This window comes from Anomaloglossus baeobatrachus, chromosome 1 (assembly GCF_048569485.1).
Source record: "Anomaloglossus baeobatrachus isolate aAnoBae1 chromosome 1, aAnoBae1.hap1, whole genome shotgun sequence".
Lineage (NCBI taxonomy): Eukaryota > Metazoa > Chordata > Amphibia > Anura > Aromobatidae > Anomaloglossus > Anomaloglossus baeobatrachus.
In genome coordinates this window covers 57,555,502-57,572,021 of record NC_134353.1, presented here as the reverse complement: position 1 = coordinate 57,572,021, position 16,520 = coordinate 57,555,502, and the positions used below count along the sequence as shown (strand labels likewise).

Genomic DNA, 16,520 nt, shown 5'->3' with positions numbered 1-16,520 from the left:
CATACACTTGGTAGTTACAGTCCATGGTATCAAACTTGGCAGTTGCACTGTGACACATTTTGTAAGGTTGCATTCACAATGTGCAGCAGCTCAGCACAATGTGAAGCATCTTCTATATCACTTTTATATTATACGTCATGGAGGATATGAGTCCACGAGCAAGGTCTAGCCTAATTTAATAACTGTCAAAGGTGGGCTAGGATAGCAGGGGAGACCTGAACTAGCCCTTAGACTGGGATCCCTGCGCTGACACTTCTCCCAGAGGTAGGCTTGATGGTAGCCAGGTCTGGGCCCCCAGTGTGTCCCTGTCTCTTCACCAGGCCCTGACCTAACTTCCCCGTACCCCTAACCCCGGGGGGCAGGGCACTCCAAAATAACCCTTCTCCTCTCAAAAGACATGGACAGGGGGCTGAACAGAAACTTGCTCACACTGCAAACAACCACAAAGGATTAACATAAAGGCACAGGGGGCAGTAAAATCTAAGGGAGGATGAAAGGTACGCCAAGAGACATTACCACAACAAACAAGCAGCAGATCGCAGGTCACCAAAGAGGATCGCCTAGGACAGTGGATCTTCGCAAGAACACAAGCAGATGCTATCTTCGGCGACCTCCTAACAAACTCCCCATCCTTAAATAGGGAGAGACCAGCTCTCTGACTCTCAGAAGAGGATTAAAGCGGGCTTTACACGCTACGAATTCGCTAGCAATTTCTAGCGATATCGTACACAAAAGCACCCGCCCCCGTCATGCATGCGATTTCGTGTGATCGCTGCCGCAGCGAACATTATCGCTACGGCAGCGTCACACGCACTTACCTGGTCGTCGGCGGCGCTGTGACAGCCGAACAATCCCTCCTTCAAGGGGGAGGGACGTTCGCCATCAGAGCGACGTCACCGCGACGTCACTAAGCGGCCGGCCAATCAAAGCGGTGGGGGGGAGATGAGCGGGACGTAACATCCCGCCCACCTCCTTCCTTCCACATTGCCGGCGGCGACAGGTAAGGAGACGTTGCTCGCTCCTGCGGTGTCACACATAGCGATGTGTGCTGCCGCAGGAGCGACGAACCACATCGATAATCAACCATTACCAATTTTTGGTTTTGGGACGACCTCTCCATGGTGAACGATTTTCACCATTTCTGAGGTCGCTTAAGGTCACTGGTAAGTATCACACGCTGCGATATCGTTAAGGACGCCGGATGTGCGTCACTAACAACGTGACCCCAACGATAAAACATTAACGATATCGTAGCGTGTAAAGCCCCATTAACTCCTACCCAGCAGGGACCAGTGGACACAACTCAGCCGACGCCCGGCAGAGCTGAGCACAAAAAACAAATCAGATTACCTGTCAAACTCTGCAGTGTAAACAGGATCCGACTCCATTGCTGTCATCCGCGAGCGCAGATCCGGACAGCACATGACAATAACTGTCTTCTACTGATGAGACCGTGTTAGCAAAGGCGGCAAAAGCTGTAACCAGACTAATAAACATGAAGGTTATTTTTGCCTTTAAATGGATTTCAGTCGTGGTTCTTAGGTGAATTTATCTCATCGGACAATATTTCCCTTTAAATTATGTAGTTATTGCTAAGCAATGATATGCTCTGAACTTAATATTCCTGCAATTTCTCTGCTTATTCTCATGTGCTACTTATCTGTATAAATGTGAGATTTATTGCACGTTTCATCTATAATATTCATCACGGCACCGTAATTGAATTTGCAGAATTTTACACAAAATGAATATCAAGTTGCAGCTGAAAGTCTAATTTAATATGCATACATTCTCCAGATAGAAAATAAACAATGAAAAACTGGGGAAAATAATTATTCCAGACTGCTGTCTACTCAACTGAGCCATGAAAACGTGTCATTTGAAAAATTGCATATTCTTGTAAAATGAATGGCTTTGTTTTCATTCTCCTCCATTAATATAGCATGAACATGTTACACAGTGCTATACAGAGAATTCGCCAATCCGTCCTGCTGCCTGTCCCAGCGGAGCTTACAATCCAATTTCACAAGGACGGGTGCATGCATCCTCTAAAGACTTACGGGTGCTTTACACGCTGCGACATCGCTAACGATATATCGTCGGGGTCACGTCGTTAGCGACATCGCAGCGTGTGATAGCTAGGAGCGAAGACAAGGATCGCAAAAACGGCAAAAATCGTTGATCGTTGACACGTCGCTCCAAATCATAATGTCGTTGGTGTTTCATTCCGCAGGTTGTTCGTCGTTCCTGCGGCAGCACACATTGCTGTGTGTGACACCGCAGGAATGAGGAACATCTCCTTACCTGGGTCCATCGGAAATGAGGAAGGAAGGGGGTGGCCAGCATGTTCCGGCCGCTCATCTCCTCCCCTCCTCTTCTATTGGGCGGCCGCTTAGTGACGCCGCAGTGACGCCGAACGCACCTCCCCCTTGAAGGAGGGATTCTTCGGCGGTCACAGCAACGTCGCTGCACAGGTATGTGCGTGTGATGCTGCCGTAGCGATATTGTTCACTACGGCAGCGATCACCAAATGTCGCACGAACGACGGGGGCGGGTGCTATCGCTCGCAACATCGCTAGCAATCGCTAGCGATGACGCAGCGTGTAAAGCACCCTTAAGACTCATTTAAGGGTACTTTTCACACTGCGACATCGCTAGCGATCTCATTAGCGATGTGAAATTGTAGATCGCAAGTGCGATCTTTCGAGATCGCACATGCGTAAAATGACCTATGTGCGATCTCGAAAGATCGCACTTGCGATCTACAATTTCACATCGCTAATGAGATCGCTAGCGTGTAAAGTACCCTTTAGGCTGGGGTTTTGTAGACCAGTCTTAAAGTTCAAATTCACTAAGAGGGGCATGCCTCTTTAAGGGTACCTTTCATGTCTCTAAATGCTATTAACCTCCAAACATAGGGTTAATCTGCGGGTTAATAGCATTACAATGCCGTCTGGCCGACTTACTAAAAATGTGGCTACAGGGAGAAAATAAACTGTGTTCTTCCTGGGAGCCACCGACTTTCAGTCATAGTGGTGCGCCTTACTGAAAATGTGGCTACAGGGAGAAAATAAACTTTATTCCTCCTGGGAGTTACTGGCTTTCAGTCATAGAGGTGTGCCTTACTGGAAATGTGGCTAAAGGGAGAAAATAAACTATATTCCTCCTGAAAGGCACCAGGTTTCAGTCATAGAGGTAGAGGTGTGCCACAGAAGCTACCGTCAACTCTCAGTATGCAGTGAACGGCAGCTGTAAACACGCTCCCACGGTTTGATTGACAGTGCATCAGTGTAGAGCCGGCTGTCCGTCAGCAACGGGGCGTACTTACAGCCGTCACTCACAATGCTGAACGTGGTGACTTTAAATGGTCAGGGCACGCCTGTATTCCCAGGATTTTCTCCCTGTAGTAACACGTAACATGGCCAGACACCATTGTAACACTGTTAACCTGCATATTAACCCTATATATGCAGGTTAGTAGCATTTGGGGACACGACAGGTTGCCTTAAATGAATTTAACGCATCTTAGTCGCGACCACATCTCACCCACTTTGAGAGTCATCCAGGACTGGCCCAAAGGTGCAAATTTTTCAAGGAACTTTACCCCAGAAAAATGTAAAAAAAAACCTCTGTTCAATAGGAGCATGTGCACACTGTGGTCATTTTGCATACAAAACCCAAGAGAAAAACACAAAATGAGCATTGTATGGTACTGAATGGTATATTATTTTTTCAGGCAGCGCTGTATATCATTATTTTTTGGGTATCTACATGGCCGAAAGTGTAGGCGCTCTTGAAATTGTTCCAGAAAATGAAGTATTTCTCCCTGAAAATTATATCAATTACACATGTTTTGTTATGCACAGGTTAATTTCCATTGTGTGTATTGGAACAACTCAAAAAACTGAGAAAAAAGGCAAATTGGACATAATTTCACACAAAACGCTAAACATGGGCCAGACAAAATTGTTGTCCCCCTCAGCTTAATATTTGGTTGCACACACTTTACCCTTTGGAATAAATAACTGCAATCAATCGCCTCCTATAACCGGCCACAAGCTTCTTACTCCTCTCACCTGGAATTTTGGACTCTTCTTTAAAAAACTGCTCCAGGTCTCTCATATTTGAACACGTCTTCTCTTCTCCTAACTTCAGTTTTCAGACCTAGACCCAGGTGTTCAATGGGATTTAGATCCAGACTCATTGCTGCCACTTCAGAACTCTCCAGTGTTTTATTTCCTCCATTTCTGGGGGCTTCTTGAACTGTTTGGGGTCTTTGTCCTGCTGGAAGATCCATGACCTAGGATGCAAACTCAGCTTTCTGACACTGGGCGCTACATTGCCACCCAAAATCCTTTGATAATTTTCAGATTTAATGATGCCTTGTATAAGTCAAGGCCCCCAGTGCCAGAGGTTACAACCACAAAACATCCCTGACCTCCACCATATGTGACTGTAGGTACTGTGTTCTTTTCTTTGTAGGCCTCATTACGTTTTTGGTAAACAGTAGAGTGATGGCTTTACCAAAAATCTGTATCTTGTTCCATATGTCCACAAGACGCTTTCCCAGAAGGATTTTGGTTACTCACATTTGGGGAAACTGCAGTCTAGCTGTGTTATGTTTCCGTGTCAGCAGTGGTGTCCTCCTGGGTCTCCTCCATAGCGTTTTCATTTCACTTACTTGTAGACCAATAGTTTGTGATGACACTGATGCCCCCTGAGCCTGCAGGACAACCTTAATTTCTTTGAAGCTTGATTGGGGCTTATTCACCATCTGGGCTATCCTGCATTACAACCTTTAATCGATTTTTGTCTGCTGTCCACATCCAGGAAGATTAGCTACAGTGCCATATGTTGTATATTGCGCATTGTGGACAAAAGAACATCAAGATCTCTGGAGATGGATTTGTAACCTTGAGATTGTTGATAGTTTTTAACAATTATGGTTCTCAGGTCTTTAGACAATTCTCTTCTCCTCTTTCTGTTCTCCATGCTTAAGCCAGCTTTACACGTTGCAATTAGTTGTACAATCGCATTTGTGATGTGACACGCCCAGGTCGCATATGCGATTGAATGAGATTGCACATAGGTCGTTCATTTGCTGTCACACGTGCGTTAGTAGTCTATGTTAAATTGATCAATTTTATGTGCGATCCTTTAGATCATATGTTCTGTGACGTATGCATTGGGCACCTTTTTTTTTTTTTTTATTTTTTTATTTATTGACTTGCCAAGCGTGTGTAATGTGTAGGGATGCGTTTTTACTATGTCATCTGCCATTCAGCTCTGCTACATGGCCGCTGACAGCAGCCACAGACAGCCATGTAGCAGAGGTGAATGGCAGCTGACAGCAGACACAGACAGAGCCGCACTGTCAGAATGAACTCGGGTGAACCTCACCCGACTTCATTGTCATGCTGCGGCTCTGTCTGTGTCGCGTCCTGATTAGCGGTCACCAGTGAAGGACTCACCGGTGACCGCTAATCCCCTGAGTAACTGAATTGAGCAGCCCTCTCTCATACTCACCGATCCCCGATCACCGGTGCGGCGCTGCACGGCATTCACACTGCTCCGGCGGCTTTTACTATTTTGAAAAAGCCGGCCGCCCATTAAACAATCTCGTATTCCCTGCTTTCCCCGCCCACCGGCGCCTATGATTGGTTACAGTAAGACACGCCCCCACGCTGAGTGACAGGTGTCACACTGCACCCAATCACAGCAGCCGGTGGGCGTGTCTATACTGTGTAGTGAAATAAATAATTAAATAATTAAAAAAAACGGCGTGCGGTCCCCCCAATTTTAAAACCAGCCAGATAAAGCCATACGGCTGAAGGCTGGTATTCTCAGGATGGGGAGCTCCACGTTATGGGGAGCCCCCCAGCCTAACAATATCAGGCAGCAGCCGCCCAGAATTGCCACATACATTAGATGCGACAGTTCTGGGACTGTACCCGGCTCTTCCCGATTTGCCCTGGTGCGTTGGCAAATCGGTGTAATAAGGAGTTAATGGCAGCCCATAGCTGCCAATAAGTCCTAGATTAATCATGTCAGGCGTCTATGAGACACCCTCCATGATTATTCTGTAAGTGACAGTAAATAAACACACACACCCGAAAAAATCATTTATTAGAAATAAAAAACACAAACATATACCCTGATTCACCACTTTAATCAGCCCAAAAAAGCCCTCCATGTCCGGCGTAATCCACGGACCTCCAGCGTCGCTTCCAGCATGGAGGTGACCGGAGCTGCAGAATACACCGCCGCTGCTCCGGTCAGCTTCACACAGCAACTGAAGACAGCCGTGCGATCAGCTGAGCTGTCACTGAGGTTACCCACTGTCACAGGATCCAGCGGTGGCCGCGGGTAACCTCAGTGACAGCTCAGCTGATCGCGCTACTCACCGCCGCTCCGGTCACCTCCACACAGCAACTGAGGTGAGTAGCGCGATCAGCTGAGCTGTCACTGAGGTTACCCGCGGCCACCGCTGGATCCAGTGACAGCGGGTAACCTCAGTGACAGCTCAGCTGATCGCACGGCTGTCTTCAGTTGCTGTGTGGAGGTGACAGGAGCGGCGGTGTCTGCTGCAGCTCCGGTCACCTCCATGCAGCAGCGCTGGAAGCGACGCTGGAGGTCTGTGGATTACGCCGGACATGGAGGGCTTTTTGGGGCTGATTAAAGTGGTGAACCAGGGTATATGTTTGTGTTTTTTATTTCTAATAAAGGATTTTTCGGGTGTGTGTGTTTTTTTACTGTCACTTACAGATTAATCATGGAAGGTGTCTCATAGACGCCTGACATGATTAATCTAGGACTTATTGGCAGCTATGGGCTGCCAATAACTCCTTATTACCCCGATTTGCCAACGCACCAGGGCAAATCGGGAAGAGCCGGGTACAGTCCCAGAACTGTCGCATCTAATGTATGCGGCAATTCTGGGCGGCTGCTGGCTGGTATTGTTAGGCTGGGGGACTCCCCATAACGTGGAGCTCCCCATCCTGAGAATACCAGCCTTCAGCCGTATGGCTTTATCTGGCTGGTTTTAAAATAGGGGGGGACCGCACGCCGTTTTTTTTAATTATTTAATTATTTATTTCACTACACAGTATAGACACGCCCACCGGCTGCTGTGATTGGGTGCAGTGTAACACCTGTCACTCAGCGTGGGGGCGTGTCTCACTGTAATCAATCAAAGGCGCCGGTGGGCGGGGAAATCAGGGAATACGAGATTGTTTAATGGGCGGCCGGCTTTTTCAAAACAGTAAAAGCCGCCGGAGCAGTGTGAATGCCGTGCAGCACCGGGGATCGGGGATCGGTGAGTATATGAGAGAGGGGGATAGACTGACATGGACAGAGAGTGAGGGACAGAGATAGTGACCGACTGACAGAGATTAGTGAATGACAGACATTGTGAGGCGCTTCAGAACGCAGCTTTTCAGCTGCGCTCTGAAGCGGACCTTTTTTAAGCTGCGGTGCAGAGCGTACACCTGCGCACATAGCCACAGACACCAAAATCGTATGAGGGATGTCACACGTTACAATTGACTAGGTTCGTGCAACAAAACGCTCAATTCTAGACAAAGATACGATGTGTTTGCGATCAACGGTTTTGCGTTCAATCCTGATCGCACGTAGGTGTCACACGCAGATACCTCACAAACGATGCCGGATGTGCGTCACTTACAACTTGACCCCAACGACGGATTGTGAGATATATTGAAGCGTGTGTAGCGGGCTTTAGTTTGACACACACAGACGCAAAGATTGAGTCAACCTCTCCCCTTTTTATCTGGTTTTAGGTATGATTTCCATATTGCCCACACCCGTTTCTTGCCACAGGTCAGTTTGAACGAGCATCACATGCTGGAAACAAAATTGTTTACGCACAATTTTTAAAAGGTGCCAACAATTTTATCCTGCCCATTTTGGGGTTTTTGCGTGAAATTATGCCCAATTTGCCTTTTTCTCAGATTTTTGTGTTGTTCCCATACACAGAAAGGAAATAAACCTGTGTATAACAAAACATGTGTAATTACAATTATTTTCTGGGAGAAATACCTAATTTTCTGCAACAATTTGAACGGTGCTAACATTTTCGATACTTCATTTTTTTACAACAGTTTCCAGGGTGCCAATACTTTTAGTCATGACTGTAAATGGAAGTGTTCTTTAGCCAACGCTGTGATCATATATTATTTCATGTTATATATCGCTTGAACAGTGTAGAAATAAACATGCGAAGCAGTGCACTATAGGGGAGGAATCAGTAACTATGGGCACTGCACAGGGTACCATTTGTCTTAAAGGTGACCATGATTGTGTGGCACTGTTAAAGGCAACCTGTCAGCAGATTTTTAGACCCCAAAGTAACATCTTCTCAGTAAAGTACCCGTAATAATGATTGCTCTCATATCTTTATATTACAAATTTGTGTTACTATGATCTTGCAATGCATTGTCGAATTGTTATGCATAAGAGCTTGCAAGTGCAGTGCTTGCTCTGTACTTACAGCTCTCCGATTGTCCAGCCTCCTCCTCCTGGTGCACGCCTCCTGCAAGTGATTGACAGGTCACTCTTCTATGTGACCTTCGCCCGCAGCCAACATCCAGCACAGAGGCGCTGTTACTCCGGGGGCAGTGCATGCGCAGTAGAGTCCTAATGATGTTTTGAGAGCTGGACTATCTATCTGTACATGTGCCAGCAATGGGAATTTTTTAGTCTTCTGAGATGTCAGGCTCTGTGACCTGCTCTATCACCTGACATCTTGCCTAGTTGCCGTCATTTCCAGGGATAGTTCATGCGCAGATTGATTGTCCGGCTCTTGCATCATCATTAGGATGCTATTGTGTATGCACTACCCCCGGAATCATGGGCCTGAGCCAGGGGAGCTGGTCACGGACAAGAGTGACCTGTCAATCACTGGCAGGAGGCTGGTGTGACACCCTGGCCTATCAGGTCGTCACAAGGGTGCCGTGCAATCTGCCCTTCTGCATAGTACCTGCTTCTCCTTGGTTACGGGTCCTGTCCATTTGGTGTTGCTAAGAACAGGTATACACAAATCCTGAGGAACATTCTGCACCACACCCACCAGACACCCATTGGGCAGCCTGAGGGGAATAGGGCCGCCCAGATGGAGGGATGGTAGAAGAAGGGCCAGAAGTGTCAGAGAATAGAGAGAGTGTCAGTGAGCCGTGACAGGACAAGGTCACGCTGCAGAGCTGGGTTTCTGTACCCGTCTCAGGTGCCAGACGTTGGCCTGGCCTGGAAGGAGCTGGAACCCCGGTCACAGGGGGTAGTGACAGGGGCACGGTACTGCCACGGAGGGCAGATCGGCGGCCTTGTGCTACAACCGGGCAGGGGCCAGGGCACAACGGGGTACGCAGACCCTAGGCTAGGAAGGAGCTTTATGCAGCCCAGTAATTCACCCGACGAGGACGGAATCTTCACGAACTGTTCTCCACCCGCTCCAAAATCAGGGTACTAGCGCAACGAAGGGGATAGGACTTCCCAAATCCGTCCAGAACATCCCAAGCATGAAGCCTGAGAGCAAGCTCACCCTGCTAGCCACGCAAGTGAGCGGGACCCAAGTAATCTTAGGTAAAAGGGATCCACACAGAGTAAACACACTCCCAAGGGACATGGCTTCAGACCAACCAGCAACGCCAAAAGGGCATGGACCCAGCGTGCTCACCCAAGAGTGGCAAGGCATTCAAGACTTTGGTTTACGTTGTGGAGTACGTTGTGCCCCTCTACTCCCGACTGGTCCCCAGCCAACCATCACCGAGCCCCGGGACCTCATCCCCCTGCCCACGGAGGGGTTAACATCCCAAGCTGCCATTCCATCGCTCCCGAGCAGCAGCGGTGGTATCTCGCCTTACCATGACCCGTGGGTGGCGTCATGAATACTATCCAATCCTTTCACCACCCGTTTTTATTTTGAGAGGCCGCGCGACCCCGCCTCGGGTCCGGAGACCTCTCGAGCCACTGCGGATCCGGATCCGAGCAGCCCGTCGGCTGTCGCGGGGGCGGCACACTGGCACTAGGAGGAGAAAGAGGCCATACAGCTGTAAGTTCAGGACAACCCACTGCTGTCATGGTCGTGTCAGGATTGTCTCTCTTTGACAGGCTCAGGTGGTTCCACTGCTGACCACTCCCAAATCTGGATAAATACCCTCTGCTCCCTACAGAGGGTGCCGATTATTCAGAATTCATTCTGGAGCTAGGCCTGGAGCGTGAAGGTTTTGGTTGTGGTTGTGTTTGAGCTGCTGTCTGTTGTATTTTGTGTGAAAGTTACCTGGTCATTTGTAACTTCCCCCCCCCTTTATTTACCCCCTGTGTACAGTTTCTGTGACCACTTGTGTGTTTTGCTTTAATTGGATTGCCTCCCTTTTTGTGTCCATTGTGGGCTTGTGACTTGTAACGCCTGCCTGGAACCACAGACTCAGACTAGCTGTAATGGACAGGGTAGAGAAAAGCTGCTCACAAAGCAGGACCCCGAGAAACCTGAAACCCTTTAACCTATATACAGGGATTTAGAATTACACAGGGCCCCAGAGATCACTACCTGTGGTAGGCTGCAGTCCAATGAGAGTAGTAGTCCGGCAGGGTCAAACCAGGAAATGGAAAACAGGGACAGAATCAGGCAGGCAAGGACGTAAGCAGAAACAAGGCAGAGGTCAAATCCGGATCGGGCAGTGAGAGACAAAAACGGTAGGCAGGAGGGTATTCAGAGAACATGCAGAGGTCAAAACACAGGAATCACAAAACAGAACAGGAACCAGGTAGTAGGAATTCAGAACTATCTCTGGCAAAGACCAGCAGACAGGAGGGTGAATATAAAGGATGTGATGTCTTACCATTGGCTGCAGCTAAATGGTGGTAACTTCAGCTGGAAGACACACGCTACCTACAGTCAGCCAGTGGTACTGCAGGCCCCAGGGAAACCCAGCTTAGTGGATGAGCGGAGCCTGCACCCACCAGAGCCACTGGCACCAACTCCTCTCCTATCACCAGCACTATCTGTCGCGGGCGGAGGAGGGGACGCCGCGCTCTCCCACTGCTGCTCGGGTTCGGCTGCCGCGGCTGCTGCGGCCTGCCGCTGCTCGGTGGCTCGAGCGATGGGCCGGATCCCGGGGACTCGAGCGGCGCTCCTCGCCCGTGAGTGAAAGGGGGTTTTTGGGTGTGGGAATTGTTTATTGTCCGTGACGCCACCCACGGTTGTGGTGATTTGTTGACACCACCGCTGCTCTGTATGGGGATCCCGGGAGGGATGGTATGGAGCAGCCAGTTGTTGTGTTGCCCCTCCGTGGGTAGGGGTTGGTGATCCCGGGGCCCAGTGATGAGGTGGGAGATGCAGGGCTTGGTGGGCGCAGGGACGCGGGGGCAGCGCTGTGCCTTGCGGCACTGTGGTACGCACTCAGCCTGAGACGATGACACAGTTCTCGGTAAAACACACGGCTGGAAAGACGGTTCCCACGGACGGCTGCACTTGCTTTCCCCAGTAGGTGACGGTCCCTCTGTCCTGTACCTAAGTGGATAATGGTTGCGATGGGTTCCCACCGGTAACCCGCTCCCCGGCTTGGATATTGGCCGGAGGAGCCCTACTTTGCCCGCAGACGCTGGCCCTGAGAAACTGGTGCCCTGGCGGTGGCGGTGTCTCTCTGTAACGGTCGGACTGTTGCCTTCAATCGGGACTTGGTTGTTGGGAGACAGACGTCCCCTTCACTGACGGATTTGGCAAATTATGGCGACTCCTAGCCTTGCCGGGATCCGAAAGGCCCCTGCCCTGGTGCTGACTGTTCTTTGTATACTGCTCCAGACCGCCGGGCCACTACCTGTCCGCGGTCCTTCCAGCAACCTCCGAGCAGTCCCCCTGCAGACTATCACCGCCGTCTGCTGACCTTGCTGTCACTGTCCGGGCACACATCCGGACCAACTTCAGGCTTTACTACTCTCACTTTTACTCCTTTTCTGTTACTTCAGCTTTCCTCTTTAGCTCCACTACTACTACTTCCTTCTGCTTCACTCCCCTAAACTCATCTCTGTTCCTCACTCAAGCTCTGCCTGAGCTAAACTGCCTGGTTCTCCCGCCTCCAGGGCTGTGTACTCCTTGGTGGGCGGAGCCAACCACCTGGCCCACCCCCTGGTGTGAACATCAGCCCCTGGAGGAAGGCAACAAGGATTTTGGTAGCCTTGGTGTTCCTAACTGGGGTGTAGGGTGTGGTGATGTGATGACCTGTGACCCCTGGCTTGCCCAGGGCGTCACATTCCCCCTTAGCAAAATGCAGACCGTCCGCGGGCTGCCCGTCCAACACCGGTTTTATTTTCTGAAAAAGGTAAAAGAGAATAACACACAAACAACTTATGACATCATTCCACAACGGGAGGGAGGCACATTTCTTAAACGTTGCTAACGGTTTACGGTTACGGTCTCCGCTCTCTCCCACCCAAGCAACCTGGCCCTGATGCTGCCCCTAAAACCCAGGCAGCACCCCTTGACCCCAGTCCAGCACAAGTTACCCGAGCGGGATCTGTCCTTCCCCTCCAGAGGGTAGCCACCGGTTCCTGTGGTGGCTGGGCCCCAGCCTGCTCTGCTGAGGGCCCTCCCTCCAACCCGCCTCTCCGGAGGCGGTAACTGCGGAAACGGTAACGGTAAAACAACTTATTTACATGCCACTAATGTTTGTGGTTGCCCTGCAAGTTCACGGGCTTGTCCATGGAAAGTCCTCCATGCAACTTTTTAAACGGTCCCCACGGGGACAACGTTGCCGGCAACGGCCGGTTTTCTCAATCACGGTTGAATCAGGTGAACTTCGGTTCCATTTTTGCTTATCATTTTCATTTCAACTTTCAAACATAAACTCAGTGGTGGTCCCAACGGGGACTGGACAACGGTGCTCCGCTGCCCTACTCCAAGCCGTCGGCTTCATCTGAGGGAGGGGGTGCAGAACTCACTCGGCTCTCTTGGCTGCCCCTCAGTTTGGCATCTAGGGCGAACCACCCCCTCTCTCCACAGTGCCGGGTATACTGTACAATGTCACCCGGCATCAGATTACGGCCGGGGTGCTCCTCGGGCAGGTGGGCATTCACATCCCGCCGGGCTACAAACACTTCGGCCTCCAGGCCCGGTTCATATATAAACCCATAGCCCCGGCGGACATCAAACCGCCTCACCTGTCCTTCATACAGCGGTCCCCGGACACGGAATGTCGCCTGGCGGAGGTTCTCCTTCTCCCGGATTGCACGGGCCACCAATTCCGCTTTCTTCTTTTCTCTTTCACCGATCTCCAGGCCCAGCGGTACCGGCTCCCTGTCCCAATACGGCGCTGCTGCGAGCTCCGGCGCACGGGTCGGGCCCCGCGGGACATTCTAGACGTTGCCCACTGTCAGAGATCTGGGCGGCAAGTCCCGCGGCATCTTGGCCTTAGGCGCTGCCTTGCAGCGACAACCCGGCGCTACCTCAGCCGAGGTGTGGGGGACGGGCACAGGGGTTTTCCGCAGCTTGGCCTCCGGCTCGGAACGGTTCATCAGCTCCGGCTCGGGAACTTTCTCTGGAGACGCCTCCGGTGCGGTTTTCGGAGCCTTCCAAGGCAGCATCTCCGGTCGACTACGGGCTCCGGCTGCAGGTCGGCCCGCCTGGGCGGGCATGCTGGGTAGTGCTACCGGTTGCGGTGGTAGCAGGCCTAGTGGCGGGGTCACGGCCTCCGAGACGGGTGGCGAGGGAGGCAGCGGGGGGAGAGGGCTCGGACCGGGTCCCGCAGCCGCGATGACCGGCCCTTCCAGGGCATCGGGGCGTGGGTCACTCACCCTCCCTTCCTCCGCTTCCTCCTCGCGTCTCCGCACAGCTGCTGTAACGTCCGCCATGTCGGTCTCCCACTCCTCCATGAGGAGCTGCATCTTAACCTGCAGCCGTTGGTAGAGCTGCGCGGTCCGGATCTCCACCCACGCCACGGTTCCAGGCGCGGGGGCTACGGTGTTGCGAGACGGCATCCACATGCTGCTGGCGGCTTATCCCAGGAACAAGATGTCCGCAGAGTCCTGGTGTCCCTGTTTTTATAGCTGCTCTGACATGCAGCCAGCCGCCATCGCGTCCCCCTTAGCTTCTTTCCGGCCCCTCCTTTATTGGGGCGGGGTTTTGGCCTTCGCGCCTCTGCTACTCGAGAAGACGCTCGAGCGGGAACTTTTCGCGCCAAAGATGGCGACTTCCGAAATTTTTCAGCCGGATACCTCCGGCGGTCACAAGGCGCACCTCTACCCAACAGCAGAGCGGTAAGATCCTGTTCGTGACGCCAAGTTGTCGTGAGCGGAGGAGGGGACGCCGCGCTCTCCCACTGCTGCTCGGATCCGGCTGCCGCGGCTGCTGCGGCCTGCCGCTGCTCGGTGGCTCGAGCGATGGGCCGGATCCCGGGGACTCGAGCGGCGCTCCTCGCCCGTGAGTGAAACGGGGTTTTTGGGTGTGGGAATTGTTTATTGTCCGTGACGCCACCCACGGTTGTGGTGATTTGTTGACACCACCGCTGCTCTGTATGGGGATCCCGGGAGGGATGGTATGGAGCAGCCAGTTGTTGTGTTGCCCCTCCGTGGGTAGGGGTTGGTGATCCCGGGGCCCAGTGATGAGGTGGGAGATGCAGGGCTTGGTGGGCGCAGGGACGCGGGGGCAGCGCTGTGCCTTGCGGCACTGTGGTACTCACTCAGCCTGAGACGATGACACAGTTCTCGGTAAAACACACAGCTGGAAAGACGGTTCCCACGGACGGCTGCACTTGCTTTCCCCAGTAGGTGACGGTGACGGTCCCTCTGTCCTGCACCTAAGTTGATAATGGTTGCGATGGGTTCCCACCGGTAACCCGCTCCCCGGCTTGGATATGGGCCGGAGGAGCCCTACTTTGCCCGCAGACGCTGGCCCTGAGAAACTGGTGCCCTGGCTGTGGCGGTGTCTCTCTGTAACGGTCGGACTATTGCCTTCAATCGGGACTTGGTTGTTGGGAGACAGACGTCCCCTTCACTGACGGATTTGGCAAATTATGGCGACTCCTAGCCTTGCCGGGATCCGAAAGGCCCCTGCCCTGGTGCTGACTGTTCTTTGTATACTGCTCCAGACCGCCGGGCCACTACCCGTCCGCGGTCCTTCCAGCAACCTCCGAGCAGTCCCCCTGCAGACTATCACCGCCGTCTGCTGACCTTGCTGTCACTGTCCGGGCACACAGCCGGACCAACTTCAGGCTTTACTACTCTCACTTTTACTCCTTTTCTGTTACTTCAGCTTTCCTCTTTAGCTCCACTACTACTACTTCCTTCTGCTTCACTCCCCTAAACTCATCTCTGTTCCTCACTCAAGCTCTGCCTGAGCTAAACTGCCTGGTTCTCCCGCCTCCAGGGCTGTGTACTCCTCCGTGGGCAGAGCCAACCGCCTGGCCCACCCCCTGGTGTGAACATCAGCCCCTGGAGGAAGGCAACAAGGATTTTGGTAGCCTTGGTGTTCCTAACTGGGGTGTAGGGTGTGGTGATGTGATGACCTGTGACCCCTGGCTTGCCCAGGGCGTCACATATCTGACTCGCCCACCCCAGGGCTATGGGACACCCAGTGCCGGGCCGGACTAGTCCGGTGGTAGTCAGTGGTGGCTGGGCCCGGCTCCGTGGCCCTGGTGGGTGTCAGTAGAATATGTGGCTTGATGAATAAAGTTTGTGTTCGTGACGCCACCTGTGGTCTGCGACTATTAAGCCGCCGCTGCTGTGTGAGGCTTCCGGGGTGATGTTATAGCAGCAATGGTGGTACTGCTCCCCACAGGTGGAGCGGAGCCCCGGGGACACTGTTAGTGCTCGTGAAAGTCTATGGGGTTGTGTGGCTAACACGGTGCAGGACAGACAGACAATGAAAGAACCAGGCACAAACAACAGTCTCTTTACCTTGTCCTCTTTTACTTTGAAAACAGTCCAGTCCTGGGAGACCGTTACAGGTGGTGATGGGGATCCGGTCGGCCTGGAAGTACTTGGGGTGATCTTTCTGGCCAGCTGAGTATGAGGCCTACTCCTGTGCTTTTCTTTGTTATGATAGGACCCTGCTTCTCTGAATCCAGCAATGGCCCTCTTCGCTGCTGGGACTGATGGTACGTCCCTTTCCCTCTGTAGCAGGCTGCGCAGGCCCTCTCTCTGGTGCTTCTCTGCTGGAGTCCACACCGGGCCCTGATGCTGCAGCTGTACCTTCAGGATGTTTATGGGCCAGGTGCTTGCAGCTCTCCTGCCCTTCGGATTCGGCTACCAGGGAATATGTTTAAGCCCTGGTGGCCACAGACTGCGATGTCCGAGTCTCTCCGCTGCCTCTCAGCTACTCCTGCTTCTCTGGGCCAAGCTACTCTAGCTCTAGGCCCCAGATCCACAGGACAGCTCACTCTGTGTCTGTTCACTTCTACTGCTCTCTACAGACTGACCACTACTTCCTCCCTCAGATCAGACTTAAGGGATGCTCCCTGGAATCCCAGGTTCAGAGCTCCCCCTGCTGGCCGGAGGGAGAACTGCGTTGG

At 52.1% G+C, this 16,520-nt stretch overlaps 1 protein-coding gene across 5 annotated transcripts in view; it reads left to right on the top strand.

The window, feature by feature from the left end:
* Nucleotides 1-16,520, top strand: part of CTBP1 (C-terminal binding protein 1) — a 676,340-nt gene that overhangs the window by 249,432 nt on the left and 410,388 nt on the right. The gene's annotated exons all lie outside the window — the stretch shown is intronic.